Below are 12,999 nucleotides of genomic sequence, written 5' to 3'. Positions count from 1 at the left end.
CTTCACTCCCTGGCAAGTGGCGAAGAGAAGGAGCCACCGTTTCTGGAGGACCCGCTATGGGGTTGGGAGACCCGTCATCTGTGCCCTGAGCTCCTGGAGACGTGGAGCCGGAATGTGCTTCCGTAGAGCGTGGCTTCCATCCCTGCCTGCTGTCCCCGGGGCGATGGGCAGTTCCAGAGCCTGGGGACCTGCTGACCAGGCCTGCGGACGATTGCAGGACGTGGGAGGGAGGGAGGCAGTCCCAGCTCTGCCGGAGGCTCGAGACTCATACCTGCCTTTGTGAGTCGGTTTCTCCTCCTGGACAAGGGGGCCTAAAACCTGTCCCCTCAGGGCTCTGAGGAACTGGGGGCAGCAGGGGACACACGGCTGGTACCCCCGCGGGTGGTGTGTCAGGGCTGTGGCCTTCTGTTGCTGACTGAGGCCCAGACTGAGGGTTCCTTCAGAGGTCCAGCGTTTATGGTCGGACATGTGTGCACTTCAGGGTAACGCGGGCAGCCTTCTGTCTTACAGCCATAAATGCCTATGGGGGGGCTGGGGGAGCAGCTGGGGGTGGCGGAGGGGCCGATGGAGGGAGTAGCTGGGGTGGTGGAGAAGCTACGGGAGTTGCCCGGGGACTGGAGGGTCAGTGACCTGTTCTAGTCCCCACAGCTGGGAGGTGGCATCCCTGGGCCTGGACGGGCAGGCTGGCCGGAAGCCTGAATCTCCCCCCCCCCCCCCCCCCCCGCTGCCTCTCCTGTTCGGGGAGAATAATCACCAACGGGATGAGACCTCTGATTGGCTTGAAAGAAGTATAAGATAGATGTCAGCTCTGTTTTATAGCAGAGAACATACGCCTTTTCGAAAAGAGCTCAACTCAGGGAAAAGCTTAGCAGAGTGGAGCGAAAGTAAGTTCTGGGGATTATGCGCGATGTTTCCCGTAGAGGGAAGCAGGCCTGTCAGGGCGATGCGTGTGTGCTCTGAGCCTGTTTGCTGCCCCCACTATTAAGGGACACAGCCTTAGGACCATCTTGCGGCTTCCCCCTGTGGCACCTGGACCTCTAGAGTTAGCCTTTGGGTTCTGGATGGAAGAGCTTCTGGGTTGAGTTTTGCGGGTGGTTAAAATCACTTTTAAAAGGAGGGTTTATTTTTTAATGTTTATCATTTTTATTTTAGTTTCCGAGAGACAGAGACAGACAGAGTGCTAGTTGGGGAGGGGCGGAGAGAGAGGGAGACACAGAATCCGAAGCGGGCTCCAGGCTCCGAGCTGTCAGCACAGAGCCCGACGCGGGGCTCGAACCCACGAACCGCGAGATCGTGACCTGAGCCGAAGTTGGATGCTTAACCGACTGAGCCACCTAGGTGCCCCTAAAAGTGAGTTTTAAGGGGTGCCTGGGTGTCTCAGTCAGTAGAGCATGCAACTCTTGACCTCAGGGTCGTGAGTTTGAGCCCCGTGTTGGGCTCAGAGCCAACTCAAAAAAAATGAATTTTAAGTGGGAAATTGGCAAAGATGTGAACATCGAACAGCCATCAGGGGGTGCTCTGGATACCCACAGGACACCCCAGAGAGCAAGGCCCAGGTCAGTCCGAGGCCCTGCACTCCCCTCTGGCCAGCCCGCAGGGAACACCTCTCCCACCCCTGCGCCCTGAGCTGGGATTCACCTGCACCCACGGACACGGCATCGCTTTGCTCTGTGTCAGAGTCCCTTAGGAGCAGGAGGTCCCAACAAATGTCAGATCCACGTTCTTGAAAACTTGGGTTTTGATGAAATCCACTTAGTAAACTTCAAAAAGGGAACCACATTTTAATAGCGTATGGCGTCGTGATTCAACACGTGCTCACCATGACGAGTGTCCCCATCTGCTCACCACACCGCGTTGTTACAGTATCACTGGAGATATTCCGTAGGCCATGCTTTTCAGCGCCGAGACCCACTTCTGTTACAACTGGAAGTTTGGACCTCTTTGTCCCCATCACCGGTGCCACCCACCCACCTTCCCTCTGAGGCCCACCGGTTTGTCCTCTGTGTTTAAGAGTCTGGTTTCTTGTTTCTGGTCTGGCGCTCAGGTACCACTTGTAAGTGAAATGTAGCATCTGCCTTTCTCTGGCTTGCTTCGCTCAGCATCGTACTCTCCAGCTCCATAAACGTCTCCAACGGCGACGCACCAGGGTGCCCTTAGCCACTCTGTTCTTCTTAGCAGCCGCATAGTATCGCGTCCTGCGGATGAGACGATTTACACCCAAGTAGCTCAGGCACACACATCACACGTGTGCATACTCCGTTTCCAGAGCTTTCCTATTCAGTAGTCTCCTCCTTGGCATCTCGCGTGCGTGGGGTGTATCCACCTGAATGCCCGGGGGGAAGGCTGCTGGCTCAGGAGTCCTTGGCATGTGTTGCCCAGTGCGTGTGGACGCGGCACGTACAGCCAGCCTGTCTCAAGCCGCCCTTCTCAGAAGTGAGGAATAGCCTCTGGCTTTAATGGGCAAACCCACAGTAAGGGGAAGGATAAGGGACTTTCGGAAGGCGAAGTCACATTTGCAGAACACAGGCCACATGCATGCGATACCCCGCTTCGCCTCTGCTCCGTACTCTGGTCGGAGCGCTCGTTGGACAGCGGCCACCAGGGCTTGGGCGTTGGGGCTCCCACACCCACCTGCGCCATTGGGAGGGGGTGTCGGTGGGGGGGGGGGCAGAAAAGGCCAAGTTTCTCCCTAGTGAGAGGGAAACATTTCTGCGACTTCTGAGTAATTTCGTTCCTTTCTCTTGCAAAAAAAGGCCTGTTGAATTCTTTTTATGTGCCTCCCGAGACGTTAAGCCGTTAAGCGTAGTCGAAGGAGATGCATAGTGAAAACAATACGATGTGTGCCGATGTGTGCTTGCGTGAGGAAGGTCTCTTGCATTCTTCAGGATGGCGGTACCTAATTATAGCTTGTGGGTCCTTCTGTCAAGAAATAAAGAACAGGCGTGGTGAGGAGAACTGGGGCCCAGGCCTGGCCGTTGACTGGGCCGGAAGCGTCTATTTTTATGCAGGAACCGCAGCGTCGAAGCTCCTTGGCGGATGCTGTGTCCTCGAGCGTGTGAGAGGACGTTTAAGAACACGGACATACACACAGGTGCCCAAACCTGCCGTGGTTGTTCGACGCCGTGAAACTAGGGTGAACACCACGCACGCCTTGTCCACCCGCAGAGTGCGCCCCCTGGGCTTGTATTTATGGAAAGGACGCAGGCTTATTGAATTTCTAGCAGGGAGAAGTTTCTCAGTTTTAAAATTCTTGGCATTCATCTTGTTTATCTAAACTTCCAGCTTACGTGTGATCTGCTTTCTTTGTCCCCGTGAGTGTTTTGGGGCATGTCCGGGTGGCCACTGTGCCCCGCCTGCCTGTGCAAACAGGTGAAGCCAGCACCCTGGGGTCTCATTTGCTCGGGGTTCGCAAGACGTGTCAGCAGCGAGGGGCCCCAGGTGACCCTGGACGTTGTGTGTTATAGGTGGGCATGTGGGAGCCAGGTACAGGCGTGTCTCTGTGCCGTGGGCGGGACTGGTCCCACTGGGGGGGGTGGGGGGCGCGTGGGAGGGACGGGGCATTGGCCGCTTCAAGCGAACGCCTCCCACTTCACAGTCTGTCTCCAGAAAAACGGCTGTACCAGCTTTTCAAGCACAAGAAAACCTAAGCTGTTCCAACCACAAGAAGGTGCTAGCATCTGACTGTGAGGTTTACAAACCGTGCTGGGTCTTGCAGTCATAGAGGGGTTCCTGCGTGGATTTCCTCTACACCTTGGCGCATCCTGTGCCGTGACTTGCTGGGCTGCCCTTCTGATTCTCTGTGACAGTTTGTCATGTTCCTGGACTCCGGCTCCCCATCCTGAGGGCTCCACCCGGACTTCTGGGTTTCGGGGAGGGGGAGTTCTAGATACATTTCTGAAGTTAATAGCTGATACTTTTTTGGCTAATGGTTAACCATGACTGTGGGTCATACTCAGTTGCCTTATTCTGCAGGTCAGTGGTTGGGGACCGGCCGGCTTGCACTTCCTTTATGGGCGAGCGGTCGCACACTTACCCCCTTCCCGTTTGCACAAGTGCAGGAATGCCACGCCCATCCTGGGTCAGAGCCAGCTGCCTAGAGGTTAAAAAGAATTGCAAGAGTTTCTTTCCAGTTCCTCTCCAGAGGTGATGCTGGGCTCACGTGCACGGGGAATTGAAGTGTTTCAATTTTCTCCTTTCCCGTCATTTTCTGAGCCAAGATTTCTGAAGACTCCGTCCTAGAAAGGATTGAGGGACGTTTCCAGAGGCACAAGATACAGGTAAAATCGCTTGGTTTCTACACCTGTATCCCAGCCTAGCAAAGCTGACACCTCGTAGAAGCTTCGGTGGAATCCAGCAGAAGGTGGGTCCCAGTTCCGTGTGCGCTCTCGGGGGCAAAGATCGGGGTACGGCCCGTCTTGCCACATCCCACCCTGACCCCCGCCTGCCCTGTGTTTCTTTTTTGGCTGTCTCTGGGCCGCCAGCCCCTGGAGGCACTGAAAAGCTCCATTTTCTCTTCCGGGGGTGCAGGTGGGTTGTCGGTGAGGTCCAAGGAGAAAGGAAGGTTCTCTATGCCACGCGTCCCTCGCTGGGGACTATTTTGTGATTAATCTTCATTTCAACCATGTGTTTCCAGTTTTAGGGGAAAGAGAAAAACCAGCTTGGTTTAAAAACAGAAGGAAAGCCCCTATCTCCTTTCCTCCTTTTACGTGACTTCTGTTTGGTGGCCGGCCTGGCAAGGCTGTGTCGCTCTGGCCTGGGTCTGCCCCGCGGCACTGTCACAAGGACCTGCTTCACCGGTTTGCTGGGGCAGTTTTGGTGAACACAGCTTTACCTCTAGTACTCAGCACTTTGTGTGTTTATTGCCTGGTCATACACATATGTGTTTTTTTTATTGTTTTTAATGTTTATTCATTTTTGAGAGAGGCAGAGCAAGCGGGAGCAGAGGAGCAGAGAGAGAGAGAGAGAGAGACAGAATCCAAAGCAGGCTCCAGGCTGTCAGCATAGGGCCTGACGCAGGGCTCGAACTCATGAACTGTGAGATCATGACCTGAGCCTAAGTCGGATGCTCAACCGACTGAGTCACCCAGGTGCCCCCACATAGGTGTTTTTACTTACACCTGCCCTGTCGGGCTGGGGCGCTGCTCTGCTAGGCTCCTGTGCCCTCGCTGCGCCCCAGGGCTGCCCGAGTCCCTGGGAGGTAGGAGTGCGCTCCGTGGGCAGGAAACCGAGGCTCGCCCTTGTTAACCCCCACCCTGCCCTCACCGGCACCTGCTAGCCCCAAGCCATCTTTTAAATTTCTCTCCGCCTTGTTGCAGTCTGTGGGTATTTTATTTTTAATTTTTTTAACTTTTATTTAGTTTTGAGAGACAGAGACAGAGCACGAGCATGGGAAGGACAGAGAGGCAGAGAGAGAGACGCACACACAGAATCCAGAGCAGACTCCAGGTTCCAAGCTGTCAGCACAGAGCCTGACGTGGGGCTCGAACCCATGAGCCGCGAGATCAGGATCCGAAGTCGGACGCTTAACCGACTGAGCCCCCCACGCGCCCCTGTGGGTATTTTATTTTCCTTTACGTTTCCATATTAGGGAGTTAAGCATGCTGGGGCTCATTCGGAGGTGGGACGGTTTTGTAAGCTGGGAAAGAAGGACACGAGTAGGTTCCAGTTAAGGCAGTGCTGTTCCAGTGTTTTCCCTAACTGCCTCTCACGCCTCCACCCGTGTCCGTGGCACTGCAAATGACCTGCCGGTGTCAGTGCTGTCCTCTGGCGCTCTGGAAGCCCGTCTGGGGGTGACGTCTGGGGCTGAGACCCGTGGCACCGGCAGCCCCGTTGAGACGGCCGGGAGGCACATACTCCGTGGGGCGGGCCAGCCATTTCCCAGGGCGGCCCCACTGTCCCCCACGAGCCAGCGTCCGGCCTGGACGGTCCAGTGGCCGCCCCGGAAGGAGCCGCCGGGAAAAGTCAGGCCAGTGGAGGAGAGCGGTTTATTGTCCCCAGAGCTGAGCCGGGGCCGGGGACGTCTGCAGGAGCCACACACGTCCCAGGAGGAGACGTGTTGTCTACGGCCGCGTGCGGAGGGTCTGGTGACGTCGTGCAGGTGGCGTGGCCTCTTTGCCGGGGCAGTCCCCGCCGCCCCTCTGCAGGCCTCCCGCCCATCTCTGCACCTGCCGGCCCTCCGACGGGTGGGCCGGTTGGTAAGTCCACGGCCCCACTGCCGTCCGTCTGCTCCCGGAGGCCCGTGCCTGGCGCACGCGTGGCCGGGGTCAGGCGAGGGAACGAGGGTCGAGGCGTGTCGGGACGCCCCCGTGGCTTGTCTCTGCGAGGCGGTAGAGGGTGAGCAGGCGTCCGGCCGTCCCGCCAGGTGGGGCCAGCGGGACCCGGCTCCAGGGCTGAGCACACGCCTCGCGGTGGGGCTGGGTCATCGTCGCAGGGCTTGTTGTAAGTTCTGGGGAAACGGTGAACTGTTCTGCGTGGGACTGAAGAGCTTCTGCCACCCGCCCTGAGTCTTGAGGGGACAGGGCCAGTTTTGCAAGGTGGTAACATCGGCCCCACAGCCAGGGGTGGGGCAAGGTTGCTGGGGGTGGGAGGGGAGCCAGCCTGGGGGCAGGCGAGGAGGGGCGGGGTTGGGGCGTCATTCAGGGAAAAGCACGGCGAGTGTGGGGGGGCAGCTGTGGAGTGGGAGGTCAGTCTGGGGGCAAGGACAGACACGGGGGTGTGGGCCAGCCTGGGGGGAAGGGATGGGGTGGGGGGGGTCAGCCTGGGGGTGGAGATACGGGGGGTCAGCCTGGGGGTGGAGATGGGGGGGGTCAGCCTGGGGGAAGGGATGGGGTGGGGGGGGTCAGCCTGGGGGTGAAGATACGGGGGGTCAGCCCGGGGGTGGAGATGGGGGGGGTCAGCCTGGGGGAAGGGATGGGGTGGGGGGGGTCAGCCTGGGGGTGAAGATACGGGGGGTCAGCCCGGGGGTGGAGATGGGGGGGGTCAGCCCGGGGGCAGACACGGGGGCTGTGGGCCAGCCTGGGGGCAGGGATGGGGGTGGGGATGGGAACTGGGACGGAGGGGGTCAGCCTGGGGGCGGGCAAGGGGGTGGAGAAGGGCCCGGGGTCACAGGGTGGGGGGTCAGCGTGGGGGCAGGTGAGAAAGCTGATCCCAGCTGGGAAGGGAAGGTGTGGGCAGGTGCGTGTCCTGTGCTGTCTGGGCTGCGGGGTTTTCAGGGAGAGTGACTTCGCCGGCCCTGCCCGGGCAGACCCGAAACAGGGTCCTGAGACACTATCCACAGCCGTCACCCGGAAGCCCCCTCACAGACCCCCGGCAGTTCGGGCTAGTTCACCCCTGCTGCTGATGGTAGCCCCGCCCTCCGTGGGGGAGGAGCGGTGTCCCCTTTGTGACCCACCCCTGTTGCCAGAGACGGTCGGTCGGTCCCCTGGTGTCTGTCTCACGGGTCCCCAGCTCGCGGTCGCCGATCACGTCTGGGAACCCCAGATCGGAATTTTTATGGTGTGGCAGAGTGCACGCACACCTCGCGTGCGTGTACACACACGTGTACGTACACGTGCACACGAACATATGCACACATGTGGGTATGTGTATACGTGAATGCACACAGGTGCACATACACTTGCGGGTGTGCGCGGGTGCATTGCACACAGGTGTGTGGCTCACACATGCGTGTGCACGCACAAACGTGCGTCATATGCACGTAGATCCGTGCACGCACACACCCACATTGCACGTGTGTGCACACACACGTGCAGACGCGTGCACACTTGCTGGTCCGCGGTTTTCTCTGCTGTGGGCCCCTGACTTGTTTCGGGGCCAGTCAGGAGTGGGACAGGCGCGCGGACGGCCTGAGTGAGGCTCTCAGTTCCATTCTCCTGACATTAGAAGGGGCCGTGCGCTCCTCGTGAGCCAGCACAGTTACGTGCAGGTAATGGGAGCGACGTCGCGGAACTCCGTCCCGCTGATGGGCTCCTGCCTCGGTGTCACTCATCCCCACGGGGGACGGGAAATCACAGCCCTGACACCCGGCTCCCAGCGAGACGCCTCTGCTTCTCAGAAGCGCCCAGGAGAGCCACCACGATGGCACTTTATCCAGGTGTTTCCGTCCTGACGCCTAGGCTGTGATTCTTACCGCCTCCCGGGTTCCCGCGGCGGCACACGGTGGCGTTGCGTCCGGGTGCGCGTGGTGCGCGCCCTGCTTAACGGTGCTTGAGTCCCGCCGAACAACGCGCGCTTGCTCAGAAGGAAAACGTCGAGCCCTTCCGATGTCATAAAGCAGACCGTGCAGCCCCCGCCCCCCCAGGGAGGGCATCGGGGTGGTGGGGGCCCTCTTACCTTCAGCTGTTGGTGTGGATTTTTTAAAGCCCATTCTGGAAGGAGAGGCAGCGTCCGGCTGAGGCCGTCGGGAAGCCCGCTGGCGCTGCAGCACCGGGAGCTCGCTCACGCCCTCCAGCGCGTCGGCGGGGTGGCCCGGGGTGGCCGGGAGCAAGCGGCCGCCGGGCCCCTGGATGGCAGTATCTGGGTGGGTCCAAGTTACAGGGCAGTTAAGAAAAATGCTTCCTCTCCTCACACTGACCAGCGTGAGCAGCCCGCGCAAGCAGCGTGCGCTCCTGCCGGCAGGAGTGGCCCTGGGGCCAGTGTCACTGTGGGGGAGGCCCGGCCACCAGGGTCAACGAAAGAATGTTCTGGAAGAAGGGCAGCTTGTGCCCAGGCTGGGGGCACCTGTGGGGTGGAGCACGGGATGGGACATCGGACTGCCGTGGAAGCGAGGGTGGGGTTCTCTGCCTCCCCGCCCCCTCTAGAGTCCCCTGAAGGATTTGCTCCAGCTTCACCTGCACCCTCCGGGCCTCTGGCCCCGCACCCTTAGCACCCGCTCTGCACCACACGGGGTGTCCTGCTCGGAGTCGTTCTTCCTTCTCGGGAAGGGACATGCGAAGCGGCTCCCTTGTTTTGCTGCAGCGCATCCCTCAGTAGCTTTCTGAGGAAGGGCGTCAGGGAGGTAAGAGGCTCGGGAAACGTTTCTGCGTACGCTCAGCTCACGTGTCGATAACTGGGTTCGGGACGGGATTCTGGGTGAGAAGCCTCCTCCTCCGGGATTCTCGAAGCATCCCGCCGCCTCCTGGCCGTCAGGGTGGGCTCCCCAGAGGTCATTGTGGAAGCTCCCGGGACCCCCTCTGTCTCCGAGGGTCTCCGATGCCGGCACAGTGCGCCGGGTGCGGTGGCCTTCGTTCATCCGTCGTGCTGCTGGGGACTTCCGTCCTGTAGACACGTGTCTTCCTGTTCTGGACACTCTCTTCTTCTTTGTCGGCTGATCCCTGTGTCTCTGCTTCCCTCTGGAACATCCGCGAGCTATCCCTTCTCTTTTCTCCCCGGTTTTTTTTTTTTTTTTTTTTTTAATTTTTTTTTTTCAACGTTTATTTATTTTTGCGACAGAGAGAGACAGAGCATGAACGGGGGAGGGGCAGAGAGAGAGGGAGACACAGAATCGGAAACAGGCTCCAGGCTCCGAGCCGTCAGCCCAGAGCCCGACGCGGGGCTCGAACTCACGGACCGCGAGATCGTGACCTGGCTGAAGTCGGAGGCTTAACCGACTGCGCCACCCAGGCGCCCCTCTCCCCCGGTTTTTATCTGGGTCACGTTGTGCACCTTTTAGGAAATCTGAATTTTATCTTCCCGACGTTCCAACTGGACATTTTGTGTCTTTAACCAAAATTTTACGTTCTTTTTTTTTTTTTTTTTTTTTTTTTTAACGTTTATTTATTTTTGGGACAGAGAGAGACAGAGCATGAACGGGGGAGGGGCAGAGAGAGAGGGAGACACAGAATCGGAAACAGGCTCCAGGCTCCGAGCCGTCAGCCCAGAGCCCGACGCGGGGCTCGAACTCACGGACCGCGAGATCGTGACCTGGCTGAAGTCGGACGCTTAACCGACTGCGCCACCCAGGCGCCCCCAAAATTTTACGTTCTAAATTCACTTTCATTTGCTCAGATTCTTGGTGGTCTCCTGTCACGGGGTCTGGCCACGGCTCTCCTTTGTCCACAGAGTCCCTTGAATACCAGCCGCGGTATGCGAGCACTGGCGGTGGGCGCAGACCTCATCAGAACCGCACCACACAGACTTCGATGCACGGTATTGCAAACAAAGAACTTGCCGTTCCGCGGTGCACGTTCCTGTTGCCTGTGCTATTACCCATCAGTGCCATGCCCTTGAAGCCACAAGCCTCCCGTGTCCGTCCGTGTGGCGGGAGGGCCGTGTGCTGGTGGCCACCGCGCATCCGTCCTGTCTCTGTGTTCGGTGACTTTGTACTGGGAGCACAGAGGCGCCATTTACGCCCCAGAGATGGGCACGTGCTGCGAAGCCGGCTCCGCACCCCTGCCCCTTGTCCCCAATTGCCGGCACACCGCTGACGATGTTCCCGTGTCCTCTTTCCAGTTCCCAAGCTCTGTTGGATTTTCATGGGCTGACGTGCTGTCCCCATGTTTGCCCTTACGGTTTCTGTCCCTTAGATGCCACTTGATTGGGCTTGAGAGGAGACTGAGATGAAGCTCTGAGCGTGGGTGCCTTGTTGCACAGGGATTCTGCCGTCCCCTGCGTCTGGGTTCTTAGCCTGGCAGCGGTGTGCGTCCTGGGATGTCCCAGGCCAGTGACCTCTCTCGGGGACCTGAGTGGGAAGTCACTGTGTCGTTGGGCCCTTGCAAACATTTCTGCCAACAGAGGGGGGGAGGGGGGTAATGAAACGTGCCCCCGGACCTCGAGTCTGCCACCAGAAGGTGCTATGGGCTGTGGACACGCTTGCCCAAAACCTCACACCCGCACCTCTTGTGATCAGGAAGCGCCCCCGCGCTGGTGTGTGTTTTGGCTTTTAATGAACTCTGTTTTTCTGAGCACTTTTAGAGCCCCAACGAAACTGAGCAGAAAGTACGCAGAGTTCCCTCACACCCCGTCCTCACACACACACACACGGCCTCCCTGGGTCAGCAAGGATCCTCCAACCCCAGCACTTACCCCTCCTCCCCTCCTGCCTGCCCCGCAGCCCCCGGTCTCACCACCACCCTGGTGTGGAGCATTCCCGGAAACCCTCACCCGCGCGGGAGCTCAGAGTTACGGAGGCTCTGGGAGCCACTGCCGGGGACCGATCAGCCACACGGGGAGAACGTCTCCTCGGGTAAACGAGACCGTGCCGTGGGCTTTACACGCACGATCTCTGGCGCAGACGCATTTGGGGATGTTGTGAATGGTGCTGACAGGTTGCAGACGGGCCCGTTCAGTGTGTCCAGCTGTGGCCTGGACAGAAAGGTGGAGGGAACGTGAGACGCAGAAGCTGTAAGGGAGGTGAACCATAGCTCCCCACTCAGGTTGAATCCGAGAGAGAGAGAGACGTTTTGTGTGGGAAAGTGACATGCTCTGATTTACATTAAAAACCTTACTGTGGCCACTGCTGCTGTTTCAGAAACGTACTAGAAGGACGTTTGGAATTAATCGGACTGCTGGTAACAAAAACCTGCAAAACGGTAACTTAGAGATTATTTGCTTACTAACAAGTGAGGTAGGCAGAAGAAAGCAGGTGTGAGGTCTCCAGTATGTTGTGAGGTCCCCAGTGGATTTCCGCTCGGCTGGTTTTAGAATGAGACCCTTATCTTCATGTTCACAAGGTGGCTGCCAGAGCTCCAGCCATCACATTTGAGCTCCAGGCACCAAACAGAGGAAAAAACGAAAGAGAAAAACCGCAAACACTAGCTGAGTCAGCCTTCTTCAAGAGCCTTCCCGGAATTCCTACCTAATAGCTTCTGTTCACGTGTCTTTGGCCAGAATGCCCCAGGGGAAGCTGGGAGATGAGGCTAGCTGGCCACATTGCCGTCCCGGGTACAGTCAGGCTTCTGTTCGTAAGAGCGAAGGGGCGCGGGTGCTGGGACAAGCGGGTGGTTGTCTGCAGCGCGCGGCAAGGACGGAAGCGGGCGAAGGCCTGGGCAGCCGCGCAGAGGTCCGGCTGGGGGTGGGTGTTGCTTAGATCGCATCGTGATACGGGTGGCCCTGGGGGCGGGGAGCCGGGGGGCGCCCGGAGCTCCTGAGCCGCCGGCAGCATCCGCACAGACCGCTGCTCCCCCGGGCCTTGTGGGACTTCTGCAGGGGTGTTGAGCGCTCACCGGACACTGAGGTCGCGTCACGAGCGGGTCACGTCGGGGACGCGGCACAGTCGAGTCCCCCCCCTGGCCTGGGCTTCCGGAGCCGCCTCGTTCCCCTCCCGAGGGCGGGAGGGCGTGGTCCCCGCCCCCGGTGAGCACGTGCCGAGCCGGCTCCGTGGGCCACCGCCTCCTTCCCTCCCCGCGTGGGCTTCCTGGCGCATCTTGGGTTGCGCTCAGAGGCGGCCCCGCCGTGCTGTGGATCCCCGGCGCGGGGCTTGGCCTTCAGACCGGCGCCCGTCCCTGTAAGTCGTTTTATTGGCACGCGGCCACCCGCCCCCGTTCACGCAGCGGCTGGCGCTGCTTTTGCACCCCCGCGTGGACCTGAGAGCCGGGACAGAGACCGCAGGACCCAAGACCCCCCAAGATGATGCCCCCCCGGCCCCCGCCCAGGAGGTGCCCGTCCCTGCAGAGAACGGGCTCCTCGCCTTCAGGGGCTGATGGTGGCCTCAGGCCGAGGGCAGACACTGGGTGGATGGGGCCCGCTGGGCGCGCCTTCTGCGGGAACAGGAGGTACGGAGCGGGTCCTCCCCCCCCGCCCCCCACCCAGGGAAGGCGGGCGAGCGGCTGAGGCCTGGCTGTGCCCGGTGTCAGCCCTCTCGCAGAGTCCCCCCAGGGGGCAGGAGCTCAGGACAGGAGCCCTCCGCTCCCCGCCGTCAGTCCTTCCCTTACCAAGCGGGGTGGGGCTGTCGCAGCACCCCGTGCACGCGAGTGAGAAATAGACGAAGTTAAAATTGAGAAGACCCCCGTCGAGTCCAGAGTGATGCTGAGGACAAGCCGTGCTGGGCTTTAAGGCTCAGACGAGGATTCCAGGGGCAGGATG

At 59.6% G+C, this 12,999-nt stretch overlaps 1 protein-coding gene across 1 annotated transcript in view; it reads left to right on the top strand.

Moving 5' to 3' along the window:
* The first annotated feature begins 4,120 nt into the window (after window positions 1–4,120).
* Window positions 4,121–12,999, top strand: part of LOC115499602 (semaphorin-4D) — a 29,834-nt gene continuing 20,955 nt past the window's right edge. The window contains exon 1 of the mRNA XM_030293708.1: window positions 4,121–4,360. The gene's annotated coding sequence lies outside the window, so the exon portion shown is untranslated. The remainder of the gene's footprint in view (window positions 4,361–12,999) is intronic.

This window comes from Lynx canadensis, chromosome D4, assembly GCF_007474595.2.
Source record: "Lynx canadensis isolate LIC74 chromosome D4, mLynCan4.pri.v2, whole genome shotgun sequence".
Taxonomy (NCBI): domain Eukaryota; kingdom Metazoa; phylum Chordata; class Mammalia; order Carnivora; family Felidae; genus Lynx; species Lynx canadensis.
This window is presented reverse-complemented; position numbering and strand designations above follow the sequence as displayed.